The 18,969-nt window shown below is 46.9% G+C and overlaps 1 long non-coding RNA gene across 1 annotated transcript in view; it reads right to left on the bottom strand.

Annotated features, from left to right (window-relative positions):
- Positions 1-18,969, bottom strand: part of LOC117284034 — a 29,390-nt gene that overhangs the window by 8,193 nt on the left and 2,228 nt on the right. The window contains exons 2-3 of the long non-coding RNA XR_004515119.1: positions 9,696-9,818; positions 192-384 (exon numbers count right to left, since the gene is read on the bottom strand). This is a non-coding gene — a long non-coding RNA (uncharacterized LOC117284034). The remainder of the gene's footprint in view (positions 1-191; positions 385-9,695; positions 9,819-18,969) is intronic.

The following is an 18,969-nucleotide window of genomic DNA, read 5'->3' as shown; positions in this document are numbered from 1 at the left end:
AAAAAAAAAAAAAAAAATACACAGCACAAGACCTCAATGGAAAAGATACCAAGGCTTATTGGAAAATGTAAAAGATCAAAATAAGAGAAGAACTATAATAAGCGGATGAATTGATTTAGATTATTAAAAAATTTCCAATTCTTCTCAAGCTAAGCTACACCAAGAGGAAAAGAAGGGGAAATTTGACTTACCAGAGTATTGTACTATAAAGCCAGAGTCATGAAGATCCCAAAAGTATTGGGTAAACTAGGGCTTCTCAAACTTTCACGCGCATAAGAATCTGGTGGGGATCTTGTTCAGGACAGATTGAGATTCACATGGTCTGGGATTCAGCATTCCTAACAGGCTCCAGATGATGCTGGCACAGTTGCTCCATGCACCACACTTTAAGAAACAGAAAAGGAGATAAATAAAGACCGAAATAGCCTGGAAGCAAATCTACACATTTACGAAAGCTCACTATATGGTGAAGACCATAGAAGGAAGCGAAGTATGTAACAATTTGGGCTGAGCCAGGGTCCTTGTAAGAAGGAGGCAGCAGTGTCCGAGTGAGAGGTTGGACGACTCTGTGTGGCTGTGAAGGTGGAGGAGAGGTCACAGCCAAGGCATGGGCAGCCTCTTGTAGCCAGAGGACAGGAATCTGATTCCCAGCCCCACCTGAGCTCCTCCAGAAGGAACACACCTCTGCCAGCACCTTGATTGTGGCCGAGTGAAACTCATTTTGGGCTTCTGACCTCCAGGACTGTCTGATAATAATTTTGCTGCTTGAAGTCACTATGTTTATGGTAATCGGTTACAGAAGCATCAGGAAACTAACAGTTCATGTAACAATGGCCGCCATAAAACAAAATGAAAAGGTAAGCCATCTATTGGAAGAAAAAAATTACAAAGCATATGGCTGATAAATGAGTCCAATAAAAAACATAAGGCGAACTGCAGATCAATAGAATAAGACAAGTGGTCCACTAGAAAGATGGGTGAAGTATACATACAGGATCCACAGAGGAGAAAAGCTCTATGGCCAGGAGAACTAAAACATGCACAACCTCACTAATAATCTTGAAGAACAGTGAGATCAAAATTTAAAATTATTGACAACGGCAAGTGTTAATGAAGATATAGAGCAATGGTAACTTGCATAAAATACGGAAAGGAGTGGATTCTTTGCAATGACTTTGGAGGGACCAATTTATCAATTTAATAAATTTGACTTTTGAAGCCTCTCAAACTCCATGACTCAAGCATGTTGTTTGTAGGTTTCACTGTGAGGACTTGGGGAAACTCACAAGATTTTTTCATCAAAGCAGTTTTGTTATACTTCACAGTTGGATATAAATTAAGTGTCCTTCACTGGGAGGCTGGTAAATAAATTGCAGAATCTTCCCACAGTAAGAGTACCCAACAACCAAACTGGAGGAAACAGCAGATTGCTGTGCCTGACTGGGTGTAATCATCCCCTGGCTGGTTTCCTTATCTCTCCTGTCTCCCAATTCTCTCGTGTCTCTAGTTTCTCCATTTCAGTAAAACTAGCAGACTTTTGAAATCTGAGCATGCTCATACTTTAATTAAAAAAATGTTCCTATGCATTTGAAATAATGGTTTTATTGAACTATGAGGTAAACAATATATTGAAAGTATACAATGTGGTGTATTTTGTGTGAAACATCATCATGATCGAGGTACTGAATACATCTACTACACTGGAAAGTTTCCTTGTAGCTTTTTGGTCCCTTCCCAAGCCCTCTGTTCCGTTCATCACCAAGTAATCACTGCTTCATTTTCTGACATCATAAATCCATTTGCATTTTCTTGGTTGTGCATAAATGGGGTCATTGAGTGTGTGCTCTTATTTTATCTGTATTCTTTCACTTGGTATATTTTGAGATGTTTCCATGTTGTGTGTAGTGCATTGTTTTTTACGGATGAATATGACTCTCCAATACATACCATAATTTGATTGTACCATCACTTGTTGATGGGCATCTGGGCTATTTCCAGTTTTTCACTATTATGAACACTGGCCTACAAGTCCCTGTGTAGATGATGTTTTCTTCTTTCTTCGTTAAATACAGTACCTGGATTACATGGCAGGTGTGCATTTAACATTTTCCGTAGCAGTTTCCCCATTTCGCATTCCCACCAGCAGGCTTCAGTGGACTTTGGGAAGGAAACTGCAATCGTCTGGGGCCCTTGTGAAGCATTCAGGACTTCGATCTACTCCAGTGGGTCTGGGAGGGACCTGGGAATCTGGACTCTAGGTTTAACAGGTAACCAGGTGATTTATATAGCGGGTAACTTGTGAATCATCGGCCTAGGGGACACATTCTTCACTACAGAGCTGTGTTTATGGGGCTTTGAGGCCCTCCTGCTGTCCAGTTTATCAGGGTGACACCCCCACCACCCCGCTTTGGCACTACTGTACTGTTTTTGTATAAGTTGTCTTGTTCACCGGGTGCTTATACAAGGCAGTGGGTGTAGCAGGGCCCCCCCAAAGGTATGTTCACACCACCACCCTCAGACCCTGAGGCTGTGATCCTGATTGGAGAAAGGGTCTTTGTAGACTTAACGAAGTTAAGGACCCTGGGATAAGATTATCTTGGATTTAGGATTAGATCGGTGTTATGCTGCCTTAAGCCAACACTTGAACACTTAAACCCCGGGATGCTGGAAGAGTCCAGAAAAGATTGTCCCCTGGAAGCTTCAGAAGCCACACGACCCTGCTGGCACCTTGGTTGTCACGGCTGGCCTCCAGAACCGTAAATTTCTGTTGTTTTAAAGTCACCCAGATTTTGGTAATCAGTCATGGCATTGAGGATTTGAAGATTAAAAAGTCTGGCTCCCACTCTTGAGAAATGTAAAAGTAGGAAGATGGATCGGGATTATGCTAAAGTGAGGAATATTTCTCTGAGTGAGGGTTCGGTAAGGAGAGGGATAGCGACCACATGACTGAAAGAAGGCGGCGATTGTATCCTGCATTCCCTTCCCACTCTTGCTTGTCCCAATAAACAGCATCAGCACTTCGCAAATGACACAAACCGGAAATCTGGGATTCGCCTACTCCCTCACTGCCCCCACCCACAGCACCCCCACTTCCGGTCAGTCAACAACCCCCTATTGATGCTATTTCTTCTATTTTCTTACTATTTCTAAAATATTCACCTCTCCTCCCTCTCCATAACAACCACCACAGTCTGAGCTCTGTCACCTCTGTCCCATACCTCATGAGTTTACCTGGTGCTTGGGACAAGGGCAAGTCCCCAAGCAGAATGTGGGCCCTGCCCTCCAGCTCTGCAGACTGCCTCTCTTCTACACAGTTTCCAGAAACCCCTGCCACCCTGGCTGCCTTTGTCCTCACACATCGCCGGCTCCCCTCACCGCTGGCTACTCAGGAACTGTTTGCTGCACAAAAGAAAGAACCATGACTTTCCTTCACCATGACTGCTACTACTGCAGCCTCATTCCTTCGGGCAACCCTTCCTCTCTGACCGGCTTATACCTGGCTATTGTATTCCCCGGGGTCTGTGTGCCTCTCAGTCACAGCGGTGGCTTTATACTGGTGTGGTCACTGCACTCAGCCTCACACAGCCTGGGAGCTCCTTGGGCACGGGGACAGTGACCGTTGTTTCCCTAAGGCACAGCCGGCTGCTGTTCAGTGTAGCTACTCAGTACATATTGGTGAATTAATGAAGACATCATACCATTGCTTATAACAGGAAAAGCACTGGAGACAATTTATGGAGAACAAATTAAATTAATTAAAAATTATGGCTTACAGCCATGCTATGTAAGAGGACATAGCTCTTTCAAATAATGAGATTTATTTTGGAAAGTTGGCCATGATAGATTTTGAATAAAATAGCAACAACCACAAAAATGAATCAAAGAACAATTTTTGGGAAAGCCATTGTTTTCAAATCAAAACACTTCTCTCCTTTTTTTAGTGGTGGTGGTTCTGGTGATCAAACCCAGGACCTTGCGAATACTAAACACTGAGCTATTGAGTCACACCCCCACCCCAAAGCAATGATTTTAACTTTAAAAAGTACATTTGACAAGAAGAGATAAAGGTGAGGAAGGGTAACACCACCTTGTAACGGTACTTAGTGTCTGGTGGTAAGACTGAGAGAGTGAAAGACTCAATTTACATGTGCTTTATAAAAGAATTTATAAAATTTTGCTTTGGTTGGGCCTTTTCTTTTTATAAGTGTATATAATTTTTATAATTCAAAACACATTTTTAAAGAAAATGAGGAAGACAATAAACCACCCAGAGAGGGAAGGCGTGTTCCTGGACAGCCAGCACTGCCCTCCTTTCCTGCCCACTAAACCCCTCCGTGCTTGACCCTACCCACCTGGCCACACCCCTGCACTGCACCCTCTCACCTGTACCCTGTCCTTTCCTGCACCTTGCCCTCTCACCTATGCCCTGGACTTTTACCTGTTCCTCATTCTGTCACTTGTTCTCCACCCTCTCACCTGTGTCCCTCACTGTGCCTGCAGCCTCCTACCTCCTCCCCAGAGGTGTTATTGTTTTGCAAAGTTCAGGAAAAATGAGGATGTTGGAGCTGGGTTTGGACTTAAGCTCAAGTCAATTTATGCTGATGATTGGAATGTAAGCTCCTGGAGAAGGAAAGGAATTGACATTTTCAAAAATTAAACTTTTAACGCCTGGTTAAATATATCTCCATATTCAACCCATTACATCACAAGAACTTTGAGAGTAGTTCTTTTTATCCCTATTTTTGAAAAACAGTAAGTGCCGGGAGCTTGTCACTTGCTCTGTTTCTGACGGCCAGGACTCGGCAGGGCTCTCTGATAGTCACTCAACTCCAAACTCTTTCTTTGGATCAGACCCTGGGGGAGCAAGCATACATCCCCTCCAGTACATTTCCCAGTTAGTTCCTCCAGGGTAGTAAATGCTGGGTCAAAGTTTGCCTAATGATGAAGGTGGTCTATCCTTCAGCCAGCATGTTTATTAAGTAGGCTTCGTCTCATTTCCATTAAAGCTTCATTTCCCCACAGCTTAAAATAGAATTGAAAATCTGCCACGTTCGACCTGCTTTCATCTATTAGCATAATTTATCAAATTACAGAACTGAGAAACAACGCGGGTGAAGAGGAGCTGGCTGGTGCCACCCCTGGGTGGGATGGACCAGAGATACCATGAAGGGCATGGGGTCTCAGGAGCAGGGGAAGAGACTGGAAATGGCTGAGAATTCAAGGCAGGAAAGAGAAAAGCAAAACAACAACAACAACAACAAAACAACAAACACACAAACAAAAAACCATCTCTTTCATGGCCAAGTGGGAAGAACACAGACTCATGGAGGCAGCCTGAGCTTGGACTCTGCCTCTTCCTGGCTGGGAATCTAGGTCAAAACAATTCACAACGTGAGCCTCAGCGTCTCCAAAAGCAGAGCAGCTGCTAACCTCACCAGGGTGCTGGCGCCAGTGCTAAGGGGGCAGCGGACATGGCTGGTGCTTTACAGAAGTAACACAGCGAGGCTGTGCAGTGGATCCGGTGCTTGCTCTCTTGGCATGACCTTGTCTTTACTTTGCGTTCAGCATTCTCAGTCTGAAAGACGGTTTCAGATGGTTTTAAACACTTCTGAGGCTGGGGTGGACTTTACCTTCCCCTACCTCCTAAGACCTAAAAAGTTGACTTGCGTATGACGGGTGCTCTGCTTCTGATGAATGAAGGGCAAATGAACGAACCTGACAGCTTCCCAAGCAGTGGTCCTTGATCAGTAAAGAGGATCCTATCAGCTCCCCAGCTCTGCTCCCAGGGCCTCCTCAGATGCCACCCATCCAGCATGGTCACCATGCTGAGATGGACAGAACAGGTAGGAGGAGAGTAAGGAGAGTAAGGGGAAGAGAGCAAGGAGCTACAGGATGAAGGAACCTCTAATTCCTATCTTTGCGCATCACTGAAGACCTGAGAGAGAGCCAGGGGTGCTGTCAAGAGAAAACAGAGTCTAGGGAAGGATACGATGATCGGATGATAAATAAAAAGTGGTCTTCAAACTACTAAATAAAACCAAAAGTGATGAGTGAAGAAAAATAACAATAGATTCTTATCAAATGGGTCTTTTAAACACGACACCCACACCAACACATAACAATTTGTATAGTCATTCTAATTGGTGATATAGCTAAGGAAAGTAAGATTGTCTTTGGTGTTAGGGGCTTAAATAAAATGTTCTCTGTCTTTCTATCTCCCTCTCTCCCTCTCTGTTCTTTCCAGGTCTCAGTAAACACTGTGCTGTGTTTCCATCCAAAGGCAGTAATAGGCAAATTGTTCATTTTCGATTGTAAGTCTTTATTGCCTCTGGCAGCCAAAGCACTGTTACGGGTCAGAATGAGATAATTTGGTACTAGCAGAAGAAAACTGAAATAAATTCTTCTAGTGAGTTAAACGCTGGTCCCCAAGAAAGACAGGCATACTTCCAACCCCTGAAACTTGTCAATAGCACCTTATTTGGAGAAAGGGCCTTTGCAGTTGTAACTACATTAAGAATTTTGAGATGAGATCATCGTCGATTATCTAGAAGGCCATAAACCTGACAACCACTGTCCTTATAATAGAAGAACATGAGGAGATCCCACACAGACAGGAGATGTGGCCCTGTGAAGACAGAGGCATAGCTCGAGCTGTATATATTGTTCTGAGCCAGGGGTCATCAGTGGTGGAGCCAGGAGCGAGGTGTGGAATATCGTATGGAGTATCTTCTCCCTCTCGGCCTAAGACAGGAGGGTGGGCCTGTGAATACAGTGAATTTGGACCTCCTAGCTCCACAACTGTGAGGAAATACATTTCTTTCTTTTCTTGTTCCTCGTGGTGCTGGGAATCGAATCCAGCTTCACATGCCTCACAAGCATTCTCCCACTGAGCTACACCTCCTGCCCAAGAGAATATGTTTCTGTTGTCTTAAGTCACTCAAATTGAGGCCCTTCGTCACAGCAGCCCTATGAAACTGGCATCATTGTGAAATTCTGTGCACATGTTTAAGGTAAGGTTTTCAAGTAAACACCCAGGCCGGAACTCAGTGGTAGGCGGTCCCCCTGGAAGTCCTGGCTGACTCCCCTGGCTCTGCACCTTCGCAAAGCACTTCCTTCCCCAAGGTCCCCAAGCTCTTTCGCTCCTCCATGGGAATGCTGCCCCATCTGCAGCAGTGCAGACCCAGTGTCACCATCCTCACAGGTGCTCAGCTCAGTCCTACTCGCTAGCTCGGAGGACTTTCGGCACAATTACTCACCTGCCGAGCTCCAGAGATCTCTAATGCTCCGGGGATATCTGATCCTCGTCACGGGGGGATGTTGTTTCTGGACAGAAGCACAGGGCTGTCTTTGCAGTACTGTGCTTGCACTGTTTCCTCACTATCAAGGGCAAAGCTCTGCATGCACAATGGTTACACCTACCAGGTATCCCTGTAAGACCTGCACAGGGAAACTACAAATGGGAGGCATTTGGCTCTCGTTTTCTCCTCTACCTCCTTCTACAGCTCCCATGGCCCCAGATGCCTGGGGTCTCTGTATTGCTCCACTCTTACTGTCTCCCATTGGTCTAGAGGGACAATTGTAACTAGCGCATCAGCTAGGTCATCTCAAGAGTGGGACACATTTTTCATGATGGGAACCCCAATGGGGAAAGGAGACTTGGACTGTGGATCCGTGGGTGATCCCTGGAAGGATCATGAAAGGCAGTGGCCGAGTAGCTGCAGCAATGGCCATCCATGATGATGCTTAGCCTTTCTCAGAGTCTTGTCACATGCCCAATCTCACTTCCCCGTGAGGAACGTGGAGCCCCTATGACCTATCTTCACCGTGTGGTGCCACTGTGACCTACAGAGGTAGTTGGTTGCTTGTTAGCCAAAACAGCTGCATTTCTTGAAGACTGTGCTGTTAGATGCATAGATTTGCCATGCAAAACTCTGATGCTCCACCCTTCAGATGTTTCAGCTCAGCTCCCGATGGCAGGAAATGCACTTCTGAGTTTTCTGATAGCAGATTCCTAGGAAGTAGCCCAATAGATTTTTTTAAAAAAATCAGTGCTTACTGGATTCCCTGAGGTATCTACCCTCTAAAGCATAAGTTCTGCCCACCTTCTCCCAGATTTTTCCTGACTCTTTTTCACCAGAGACACCATTAAGAAGATAACATAGGTATATTCCCAGCAGACCTACAACTGTGCTCATTTATGCCCTGGTTTTACTTTTGTTTTCATTCATCTATTCATGTACCCATGCATTCACCCACCACAATGTTATGAGCACTCGTAAAATGATTAATGAATGATTAGGCAAAACTGTTTCAACAAAGTGATTCCAAAATAGAATCATTTAAGAGAAAGCATTAGTTTATCCCGCTCCCACCTAAGTGTGTGGGGCGAGCAGGCTTGGTGGCAGGGATCTTTACCAGGTTCCTTTTGTCTTGCTGCTTTGCCGTCCCTGGAGCAGGTACTTGTCTGCCATATTCTCTTTCCAGGCCATGGGAAGGGGAAAGAGCAAAGGGATCACATTCTTCCACTGTTAAGATCTGAAGTGGACGTGTACCTCACTTCTGCCCTTGTGCAACGAACAGTTTCTGGTTGGGCTCTGCCTGTCTGTGAAGGAATCTGAGAAATGTAGCTCTAGCTAAGCACCCTTGTGCTCTGACACAGCTTACTTCAAAGAAGAAGGGAAGAAAGGCAGTTGGGACAATGGTGGCATCTGCCACAGTCAACCCTACATAACTCGCTGCCCACTTGCTTACAAACTAATGAAAGAGAAGTGCTTTGCTTCCTAGCAGCCGTCAAAGCAGAGGAGTTCAAAAAATTCAGAGGAGAGGGAAGGGCCCTTGAACTTGAGATGATCAGATACAGTTCTTTAAGGAAGTGGCATTTGAGCTAGCTGGACTGGGCTCAAAAGACGTCTACATGCTGAAAATGAACCGGAAGTGACGGCAAAAAGCAGATCAAAGAGCAGTGCCAATCATAAACCAAAGGGTAGGTTTCAGAGGCGAATGAGGGATTCTTCTTGGCTATTTCTAGACAGCACTACACAAAGTTCCATTTCTTTCTGTACGTTTCTGTCTGGTACATGCCAGGCACCAAACTTCTGTGTCCACCTTTGTCCTGGAAGATACTGTACTGGACCACACTCCACACCTTCAGAGCAAGCAAGCGTGCTGCCGGAGAAGGTGGACCAGGCAGTGAGTCAGAGCTCAGATCTGCGATTTCGTAATTTACTAATAACAACCCCTTCCAGAGCTGTGTAGTTTGTAGAGCATGCTTATCTATAGAATTGTATTTGATTTAAATCTCACCTCAGTTCAACTTAGAGAAGCTGGCTAAACTAGAACATCAAAGATGAAAATGATTTTGATGCAAGATAGACAAAAATAAAAATAGGCAGCAAGGAGACAAGGGGAAAAATGTCACAATTTTACAATTGTACTTTAGAGAAAACTGCAGCTTTGGGAAACAAAATTACCCAACTTTACAATGGCGCTTCCCCCCTCCTCCAGGAAACTCATTATGAAGGTCTTTGTAAAGTAGGCCCCTTGCCTTTCAACTGTAAATTGAGCTCCCCTCTTTTCATCTGATACCAGAGATTCTCAATTCCAGAGATTTCCAACCCCAACAACATATAAACACCTCCAGGCCGGGCCCAAGATGTGCCTCCCTCCTGAGCACCTGCACTCCTTCTGGAGCTCACCCTTCTTTTCTGCTTAATAAATCCATGTGTGCCTCTTCAGGATGCTCGCTGAAATGCTCGGTAGTGACTACTTCATGGGTGGGGTTGAGCTGAGGTCCCCAGCTCCTCTTGGGATGACAGTTCCTAAAATCAGAAGAATGGAGAATGTCATTATGGAAACACTGAAATCTCATTATTTCCCACTCCACTGATTCAAAATTTGGGAAATTTGCTTAAGGTAGGCTGAAAATTACCTTTATGCTCAACACACCTAGAAGGATTTGCTATGCAAGCTAAAAAGGTGGCCAGGATTTCTGGGAGACCCAGGGAGGGCTGTCACATACAGGCACTATTGCAGGAGCACTGGACTTCAACTGATTTTAAACAATGCTTCTTTCACTCAAATAGGTCTGGTGGGGCAAGGCCATAAAGTTTTTGTTAGCTTTTGTTTAAGCTTCTGAATACTCTGAAGAGTGAGAAAATCACTAAGCAAATTCATGTGGGGCCTCACAGAGAATTTAAGTGTTTAACCTTTTGGCCGGAACGTTGAAGGTGCTGGTTTGCAGACTGGACTCATTTTGGCTGTTCCCCCAAAATCCATGTAAAAACTCAACCAGATAAATGCAGCAAGATTGTGGCTCTGCGAGGATCTGTCTGCCTGATCATCCACCTGTGTGCCCTTGCCCAGGTGATGAAGAACTCACCTGAAACTTGGGGACAGTTTGAGCTCCATGGCTACTCTGTGGTTAGCAGCTAGCATTTCTTCCAAGTTTATTCTGTGTCAGGCCAATACTAAGGGTCTGTTTCCATAGCTGAGGAAACTGGGTCCTAGAGAGGTTAAGAAACAAGCCCACAGCCACAGCCACAGTAAATGGTAGTCAGGACCTCGTCCTTGTGTGCCAGATACAAAGACCCTGCTTTGATAATCACTCTCCCCGCACCGGTGTGCCTTGGAGTGAACATTCTGTATTTAGTAAGATGTGATTTAGTGGCCTTACTGTCTGCATTTTTAATAATGTACGCCCTAACAAAACTCAAAGAATGAGGACCTGTCTTCCAACCACATCCCCTGAACTTTTAATATGAAAGCTTGCAGCATGCAGCTTGTAGCTTGCAGTCTGTGTCCTCAGGGATCTGGGCCTAGGTGAAGTTGGCTGCAGCTGAGGAACTCAGGGAATCAAAACCTAAGTACATGAATCCGCACTACGTTTCAAAGTGGATGCATCATTGTGAGGTGGGGGTGGGGCTGTTGCTGAGCAGGGGCCAGAAACCAGACATCCATAGGTGATGAACATAGAGCTCCAGTTTAAATTTGATTAGTTATGTGAACTTCAGTCATTCACCAGACGTTTCCTGAGCCCCAGTCTATGCCAGGAGCTGGGTTGAATACTGAGGACATAAAAAAAAAGATGAGGCCCTTGCCCCTCTCAGGAATGACTTACTAAGGAGTTATATGCAACAGAATCATAGTAACAGTCTGGGCCGAGGCCGGTGAGGACGGATGTGGCATCATAACCAGACTAGCCACTGCAGTGCCGCGAGTGCCCCTGAAGATGTGCATTGTGGTAACAAAGCAGGGCCAAAGAAGACTTCATAAATCACACTTCCGTGCAAGCTCCTGCCTCCCCAGATGCTGCTGCAGTCATTGTGCAGAGGGTGACGGCATTTTGGTGAAAGGACAAGGACCCTCGGGTGATGTCACCAGCCTCCCTCTGCAACTCCGGGACTCCTGGGCTCTGACCTTGGCAGGCCACGTTTCTGAAAGGAGCATAATCGATGGCCAGGCTCCGAGTCTGTTCCTTCACCTCTGATGCCCACTCTCTGCTCCAGGAAAGTTGCTGTCTATTTGTGGTCAGCCCCTTCCCGGAGGAAATGCCGAGCATTCTGTCCACCTGGAGGGCCTCACCCACCTGAGCACTTTCTCCTTCCAGCCTTGTCTTTCCAGGGTAGAGGAGCTGATGGACAAGAAAAACAGGACCTGCTAGCTCCTGGGGAAGCTGAGGAACTGATAACAGGGTTTGCATTCTGCTTTCCCGTCTGTCCCTGGATTCCCAAGAGCCACCAGTTGTACTTACAGCCAAACACACCCATGGACATAAGCCCCATACCTGACATGAGCTGAATGAGACCTTGGAGACAGCTGGAAATTTGACTCTACCAAGGGAGCAAAGGGCACAGAAGCCAGAATCAGGGGTCCAGGGAGGCATAGGCTTCTTTCTTTCTCTATCATGGTGGCCTCAGCGGAGTGCTTTCACTTCCAGTCACGATGAAGACTCTTTCTTCCTTCCACCTTCCTTCCTCCTCCTTCTTCTTCTTCTTCTTTGTTACCGCCCTGTCTTGTTATCCACATCCCTCTTCGGAACACTGGAACACCAGGAACTGCCCACAGCTTCTTCGCATCAGGCCCTTGCTGCCTTCGTGGCTCTCCTTGCCCACCCACTCTCTGGGGACTCCTTTTTCAGTCTCTTTTCCTGCCTCCAAACCCAGCGGCCCTTTCTCCAAAACCTCCATTGAAGATTCCTGTCTAGCCAGAGCTTTCTTGCAATACTGCTGGCCCAGCAGCCAGGTCAGATGCTTGAGTTTGCATATTGTCTGGTTCATTCCAAGGGAGGTGTGTCCTTAGGAGAGGGCTTGGGCTGGTTTCATTCCCTTCTCCATACCCACGTTCGCTTGGCCTGCCTGAGAAGGGAGCTGGAGGCGTTTGCTCTGTCCCTGTGCATTCTGAACACATGCTTTGGACAGGAAGGACCTTGCAAGTCATCTAGTCCAATGTCCCTGCGGCACTCAGGAGACCCTGGCCTGCTTCCTGGAGCTAAACCCTCCCACTATGCCTCCTGAAGTCCCCAGACCTCGTATGGCCTGTGTGATTGCCAGTGAGCTTCTTCCTCTGCTGAGCGGGCTCTGACCACCTGGAAATCCCTCTTTGCTTTCACTCCCTCCTCTTCAATGTTGTGCTAGATAATAGAAGATGGTTTCCTTGCATTTTCGGGCAAAGAACCATTCCTCCTGTGACTTGCGTTGAGTTATTGTAGTAACCTGACCATTCTCCCTTAAATTGGGCCTATTTACCTGTGTTCCTTTTCAAACGTAGCCCGGAAGAGAAGGCAGTTCTCTGGGCATGGGCTGTCGAGTTCCCACCATGTGGGGCAGGCCTTTTCCCATCCAGATTTCCAATTAATGTTGTTCCCTTTACACTTTATTCCAAGGAGCGGTTCAGGGACCCCTAGTGATGCAGCTGGTTAGCAAGCTGCCATCAGAGATACTCCTGATTTTAGGGTGCACATATTATTAAAACCACATCACCCAAGGCCACCAGGCAGAAGACGGTCCACGCACGCACGCATGCACACAAGCCCGCAGATTTGCTGGACTGATCCAGCGAGAGAAGGCTCCATCGGTACAAGGGGGTGCTGGTGCACAAGGTGGGTGGGCTGCACCCTTTGTAAATTCTGTGTTTCTGCTGAAGGCTGCCAGGAGGGTAGAAGGAAAACAGGAGTCTGTTGCGGACTTTGCTTTCTGGGGTGGGGTCAGGGGAAGAGGAAAGGATAGAGCACAGTCACAAGGCCAGAGCAGCTTCGCAGACCCTTAGAAGGGTCTAACAAAGTCCATCTAATGCAGTGGCAGCGAACCCATGGCACGATGGACTGTTTGTCACTGAAGGCTCTAAAAGTTTCACCAGGGATATTATTGGAAAGAATTGAAAGGCATTCACTTCACAGCCACAGCACGGCCTTGGGAGAAAGAAGGTCTCTTGTTAACTTGGGGTTTCTTTTATCTGCACTCATTCCTACCCTCCCCCCACAGCCTGATGAATTGGACTCATTTTTTTTCAGTCCAAGCTGGTTTTCACTCGTGGGTTCCCTGTGGTTTGTTTGCCCGCTCAGTATCCTCACGGGTTCCAGGTGCTTGGGAGGGGCAGGCTGAGCATCTCCCTGCTTCCTGTCAGTGCTGAGGTAGCCGCAGGGGACTAGCCGGGTGAACCACGCAGGCCCGAGCAAGGATCTAACCCGGGTGGCCCTCGGCCCTCCTCTGACACTCCCAGGCTCCACTCGGTCTGTGGCCATGGTCTCCAGTGCCTCTGAGGCCCACATCAGAGCCCTGAGGCCATTTGTCCAGCAGCCCTGCAGGTCCCACGGGTGCTCAGATGCACTGTGCCCTCACCCAGCTCTCTTGTCTGCACCTGTCTACCCCTGATCACTCTCCCCTGCCTGACAGTCCCTGTCCAGGTGCCTCGCAGCTCTACCTGTCCAGTCACTAAAGCCAGAAGCCCAGGCATCGTCCTCAAGCAAGATGCCTCCTCACCCTATGCCTGCTGGCTGCCGTAGCCTTTCTGCTCCACCTCAGCACCCTTCCAACCTAATTCCCTTTCTTGGATCCTTCCAGACTTCTGCTTGGATTAATGAAAAACCCTTGAACTCATCTTCCCAGTCTCTTTGCTTTCTATTTCATGGCATGCTCAGCTGCCAGCTACCAGGAAGAATGCCTTCCTCCCCCCCACATTTTTATTATACTGGGGATCAAGCCCAGGGCTAGTGCATGCTGTGTCAGGCAGGTGCTCTACCACTGAGTTCTATCCCCAGCCCAAGTTCCCTTAACAGTTCTTCAGCTAGAGGGCAGTTCGAATGACACTACAAACCCAACAGGTTTTACATCTGATTCAGCCTGCTTTCCCAACCGCATTTCTTTCTGCCCCACCTTTCCCGTACCTGCATGATCCAGTCTTGGAGAACAAACAGCAGCTGCCTAGCCTGGCTGCCCTGGGTCCCTGTTATAACTTTATGCAGGTGTTTGCATTGTCTAGGGTGTCAGAAGTAGAGACAATAAGGGCTGTTGTTCCCACATATGGATTATATATGGGTCAGGCACTCTGTGAATGAATTTATATGTGTGGTCATAGCAATCCTATAAAATAGGTATTATTATGTCTATTTTGTTGTAGTTGTTGTTGTTGCTGTGTGAGGCAGGGTCTCACTTCATAGTTGAGGATGGCCCTAAACTCACTGTGTAGCCCAGGCTAGCCTCAAACTCACAGCCATTCTCCTGCCTCAGCCTCCTGAGTGCTGGGATTACAGGCGTGCACCTAGACTATACTGGGCTATAATCTCGGTTTTATGTGTTAAGAAACTGGGACTTGGAGCAAGGTATGGTAGCACATGCCAATAGTCCCAGCTACTCAGGAGGCTGAGGCAGGAGGACTGCTTGCTTAAGTCCAGAAATTGAAGGCCAGCCAGAGCAACATAGTGAGACCCTCACTTCAAAAAAGAGGGGGGAAAAAGCCGGGATTTGAAGAGTTTAGGAATTTAAGCAGGGTTTCACAGCTGACCACTGGCACAGCTGGCATAGGAGTCTGGGGTTCCAAAGAGGCAGCTTTGACTGTGTGTCGTCCTGTATGTATTACACATCCTAGTCAGGCTCTACATGTCAACCGCCACATCCCGTTATCCAGAACCCTTCCCTGACCATTCTTTGATCAGCAGTTACCTTCCTCCTTCTTGTCACCCTGTCTGACACATCGCTGGATTCTGTCACCCGTCTCTGCTGCACTGGGCACGTGAGCACCCCTCCCAGCCACCTGTGTTTGCTGCCTGCCTGGCCTGGCTGTGGCCGATTGAACATGGAAGGAAGGATAGCCAGCCCCACAGGGCTGTCCCTGGGCCTGGGACACAGCTGCATGGCTACGTCTCCTGGAAGGCTGCACCCTGTGGTAGCTGCTCTCCGATTCCCTCGCCTGGACCCTCTGCAGGCCGTGTGGCTGGCGGACAGCCTCCAGCTGCTGACCTGGGCGTCTGCTGTGGCTTTGGGTCTCCAGTCCCCCGCAGCCAGTAGGCATCTGGCATGCCAGCGCTGGCCCGCACCTGCCCTGTGCGGGCTCTTGGGCAGCACAGCTGGTGTGAACACCTCACTGCTGGCTCAGCTGGGATCCCTTTCCTCTCTTCCTGCTGGGGCCACACCCAGGTCACGATCACGGAGGACACCGCCACCCATTCCTGCATCTTCCCTCTTTACCTTTCACAAGCACTTCTCCTAGGATTTTTCTAGCCCATCAAATCCTTCCTGGTGGTCTGTTTCTTGGAGGAGCTAAAATGACTGAACACCAGAAACCATCTTCATGTACCTGACTCTTAGCACCTGTCCAGCACACAGCGAGTGCCCAGTAAATGTTTGCTGGAGGAAGGAAAGAATGAGCAGTCTGCAGACCATTGCTACACCTCCCTAAAGGGTTTCTGTGTCACTTCCAGATTCATCTTCCTGGAACAAAACCTTTCGCGGATGACTTTCTTTGCTCCTTACAGTCAAGGTAACAGCAGGTTTGCTTTTAACAATCAAAAAAAGACACAAGTATTGAAATGTGGCAATGAGATGGGTGTGCTCATACATGAACATAACCCCAGCCCTGTGGGAAGCTGAGGCAGGAAGATGGCAAGTGTGAGCCCAGTCTGGGCAAATTAGCAATTTGCCAAGATCCTATCTCAAAAAAAAAAAAAAAAAAAAAAAAAAAAAAAAAAAAAAAAAAAAGGGGCAAAAAAAAAAAAAAAAAAAAAAAAAAAAAAAAAAAAAAAATAGGGCCGGGATTGTAGCTCAGTGCATAGGTCCTGTGTTCAATCCCAAGTCACACCAAAAACAAATAAAAAGGCAATGGATCATGGTGGTACTACTAACGTGGGCTGTAATCTTTCTAATTGAATTCAGTTTTTTTTAAAAGGGAGAAATTAAATACGAGATTTTTTTGACAATGAAGAAGTAAAGATGAATTTGGAAGTGCTTTTAGAAAATAAGAACGTCCCAGAGTGAAAATGCCTCTGCTCTCCTCTTGGAGTTCTATGTGCTGGGCTTGACTTTCTGAAGATTCTCCTCTTATTCTCCCCAGAAGACTTTAAAACCCGCAAGTCCCCACCGAAGCATGAGTTTCCCTGCCATCAGTCTTTCTTTCAGGGTCTCACATCTCCCACGGTTGCCACTTCCCATGGGTGACAAGAGGGCTGCCCCCATACTCAGCCCCAAGGTACCATTCCCGTCAGAACCTCTGACGCTGCCATCCCGGAGCGGATTCTCCTTGGGAAAATTTGTGTCTCCCCGCAACTCTACCGCTTGAGACCAACCCAGAACACTGCCTATGTGATCAGATACAGTCTGCCCTTGCTGGCAAATTTCCTTGCAGGAGACTATTCATGTCGAGTTTTTGGCATGACAGTCCAGGATAAGGTTATAATAAGCATCATTCTGAAGCCTTAAATACAGTCTTTGGGTCTGCAAATGCCATAATGACAGTTTTGTATTCTCAGTGCTAAGAATTTTGTAGCACTGGAGCTTAGAAATGTCCTAGCACACAAGCAAGTCTCATTCGTATTTGTCTGGGATCCAAAAAGAAACTGGGGAGCGGGGGGGGGGGGTTCATCTCACATTCCCATGGAGCAGGGAGGTCTCCACCAGTCTTGTGTGTTTGCTTGGGCACCAAAAAGGAACGGGGGGGCGGGGGGGGGGGGTTCATCTCACATTCCCATGGAGCAGTGAGGTCTCCACCAGGCATTTTGTGCTGAGGAGAGAAATGGAATACACTTTTGGGGGCCCACAGTGTACAGCACCAACACTGCATTTTCATAAATGGATGAAACAGCAGAAGCGGGGGCCTAAGCAGTGTACTGGAGCTGCCTTTCCCACACTGGGGTTGCTGCTGAAATTGGACACACACCGGGTTCCAATGATGTCAAGAAGTTACCTCACTATAGCCACAAAACCACAAATATTAAGCGTCCTTGCACACATCTCTGCAGACTCTCCTACCTGGTCCTCTCTGGTCGCTACCCAGGTGCCTTGCAGCTCCACTGGTCCAGTCACTAAAGCCAGAAGCCCAGGCATCATCATCCGTGGGCCTGATCTAATCACCCTGGAGGCCTAAGGCAGATTTGTTTTCAGAAAATCAAGACCCAGACTTGTTTCGAATTCACACATACCTTTTTTTTTTTTCAGAGTCTATATTTGTTTGAGAAATTTAAGTAAAAATATAATTTTTTGAAGTCCTTTTATTTTTGTTAGGAAAGAAGGTAGAGTGCTGAAGATTAGGAGCTCTACTGGCACGGGAGCTGCCTGAGAGATGAGTAGAGCGTACTTCTGAGTGTGTGCCGGTGGATCGTGGGGTCATGGCCTTAGGTACAGTATAGGGTCTCTGGCCTCTTCCTCTGTGACACTACTCCTCCGCTCTCCTTTCTGGCCACACCATCTAAGCATTTTTGCTCCACCATGTCCGTCCATCATGATATTTCTGAGCAGTCAGCCAACCGTGGACTGAGTCCCCTGAAACTGAAAGCTAAATTAAATCTCTCCTTCTTTAATTTTGGGTGTCGGAAATCATGTCTCAGTAATGGCAAAGCTAACAAATGCAGAAGGGAAGTCTAATAAAAGGACTGCAGTTGTGAATCTTTTTACAAATCACACCTAGTTAACAAACCATCTTTTTCAGCGTTGGGTCCTTTAAGGACTGGAATAAACTATATTTTCCTAAGGACTTCAGGCCAAAGCTCTGGGTTCCTAGTGAAATGGTTCACCTCACAGGGCTTTTGCATGGAGAGACAAGGCTGGCCTCTGAATCCAACTGTCCGGGAGCACGGTCAAGACCCTAGTGTTGGCCCTGATATTAATCTTGACGATGGGCTGGCATGAGGTGGGAACAGAGCCAGTTCCAGATGTCAGTCACCATCACAGTTGAAACACCCAGTTGCCAGACCAAGCCCTTTCCCCCAGGGCACTGAGGCCTGCACTGGATTCCATGACATTGCTACAGCCTCCCTCAGAGGGGAGGCCAGGGAGAGAAGAGGCTCCTTCTTCATGAGTGGCATGCGGGGTCCTCATGAGAATGCAAACCCTTCATTATAGCAGCTTTAGAACTAATTTTACAAGGTGATTTTGGCAGGCTGGTTGTTTGGGCTAGGATGAAAATTTATTATTAGAAGCAGAGGGAAACAAAGGGTCGGTCTGATCAGTGAGCAGCTAACACCCAAGTGGTTATACTAGTCTGTTCAGGCTGCTACAAAATACAGCTGGATACCAGAATCCTCAGATGCTCAGGTTTCTTATAGAAAACAACATAGTATTTGCTTATAACCCGTTTATGGCCTACTTTAAATCTCTAGATTACTTACAATTCCTAATGCATTGTAAACGCTGTGCAAATAGTTGTTAAATAGCATAAGGATCATGACAAGAAAAATTATCATACGTATTCAGTACAGCTGAACAATTTTCCCCATATATATATATATATATATTTTTTTTTTTTTTTTTTTTTTTTTTTTTTTTT

The sequence above is a fragment of the Fukomys damarensis genome, unplaced genomic scaffold (assembly GCF_012274545.1).
Source record: "Fukomys damarensis isolate Sample0158 unplaced genomic scaffold, DMR_v1.0_HiC HiC_scaffold_33, whole genome shotgun sequence".
Taxonomy (NCBI): Eukaryota; Metazoa; Chordata; class Mammalia; order Rodentia; family Bathyergidae; genus Fukomys; species Fukomys damarensis.
This window is presented reverse-complemented; position numbering and strand designations above follow the sequence as displayed.